Genomic DNA, 1,926 nt, shown 5'->3' on the forward strand with positions numbered 1-1,926 from the left:
ATCGCAGGAATCGGAGCAGAGCCAGGGTGGTGCAACAGCCCCGTTCCCCTCAGCCGGGGGCCGCGGGGAGGGCCCTGCCTGCTGGGCGGTTGCTAAATCAGGGCTGTGCCCTGAGTTTGGTTGGGATCACTGGGTGCATGGGAGGCACTGGGAGACCCTGGGCTCAAGTTGCGGAGCCCAGCGTGGGGTTTGGGGGTGCGGGAGCCCAGCAAGGCGATGGGTGCAGGCAGCAATGCGCTCGCAACCCACCTGGGAAGCAAAGGGTGCTTGCGCTGGCGAAGGAGATATGAAATTGAACATTGTGCCCAGAGAGGAGAGACAGGCAAGGGGTAGCTCCCCATGGGCCCTATCTCAGGACGGGTGGCAGCACACTCGTAAGAGAATCAGGTCGCGGCTCTGCTCTGGCCGGGGCAGGCAGCCCACAAGCATCCCCAGGGAACCACAGGACTTTTTTCCCCAAAACGGGAAGATCTCGGACTCGGTCCTCGCTTTTGTTTCCCTCTTTTTTTTTTTTTTTTTTTTTTTTTTTCTTTTTCATGGCGGGGCGGTGTGACCTACTGATGTCACCTGGATTCCCTAGCCCAGCACTAATCGATATTGTGTGAGTCATCCGAAATAAAAACACCGTGGGGTTGCCAGCAAAGCAGGGGACGGCCAGCACGGCCGGTGTATGGCCAGGGGCAGCAGGGGCAGCACTGCGGTCTGCTTGCTTGACCAAATGTCAGGAGAGGGAGATAGCTACGGGAGTGCATGCGTGGAACCAGTCAAGCCCGGTGGGCTCCTCGTCAAACGCAGCCAGTGCAGCCTGGCCACAGGGAAACCCTGCGGCAGTGGCTGGGGTGTCACGGTCCCCATACTGTGCCGGGGGCGTGTCCTGCGCTGGGGGGTTTGGGGACAGCTGCTCCCTGGGGCCCGCGCTGCCTCAGGGCTGCTGTTTTTCATCACTTTCTGTGTTCTCGCGCCGGTCCCACAGTGGTCAGCTCTGTGCCGGCGAGAGGAAGGAAGCCCAGCCTGGGCCTCACGCCTTGGGTTAAAGGGCAACGATGATAAAAATGCCTGGAATGACTCCTTTGGCCGAGGAGGCTCGCACCTCGTCTCCATCAGGCAGAGGAACAGGAGGAACCCAGTATTTCTGCCACCCTCCTCCTCCTCCTTGCTGCAGACCCTCCATGACGTGGTCCCTTGCACACTGCAGGGGTCGGAGCGCAGGCTGTGTGTGCGTCGGCATTTCTTGCACGCACACACGGCCCCGCGCTCGGGCTTAGGTCAGCATTACAGCCCCTGCTTGCCCTCCCTGCTGCCTTCCCTCTGTTATTCCCAAGGTTGACCCGTATCCTACGCGTGTCCTGGCAGGTGCCTGCATCAGCATCGCGGGAGGATGCTGACAGACCAGAAACGTGAGCCCTTCAGGACAAAACATTCTGCTCAGCCCTCGGCAGGTCCCGTATGGGTGTTCCGAATGGAAACCCTCTCTGTTTCACTTGATGGCTCCCCGAGTGTCAGTAGTGCCATCTCCTTTCCATGGTAGTGACGTATTTAAAGTTATGAAAGCATGAAATGAAATTTGCCTCCTATTGCCACAGAAGGCCTGGGCTGTGTGGCTGCTACAGAACACCTCCTGCTCATGGCTTTAAAGGAATTAGGTTTTTCTTTTTTTTTTTTTTTTTTTATTGAAGTCAGTGTTTCTCAGAGGTGGGAATTTCAGTCAGTAGCAGAAGTGAGACATACCCTCCTTTTCAGAGGAAACCTGAACCCTGTGTCAGCATCCATCCTATTTTTATCCACTAGCACCAGCTGCTGGATATTGGTGGAAACAGAAAAACTAGCAGAAATCTGAGCGCCCAGTTAAAAAAGCAACAGTAAATACAGCAATGGAGCCACCACCTTCCCCCAGCTCCCAAAACCCGAGGCTCAGGGCTGCTGAAC

Source organism: Charadrius vociferus, unplaced genomic scaffold, assembly GCF_000708025.1.
Source record: "Charadrius vociferus isolate BGI_N301 unplaced genomic scaffold, ASM70802v2 scaffold1490, whole genome shotgun sequence".
Classification (NCBI taxonomy): domain Eukaryota; kingdom Metazoa; phylum Chordata; class Aves; order Charadriiformes; family Charadriidae; genus Charadrius; species Charadrius vociferus.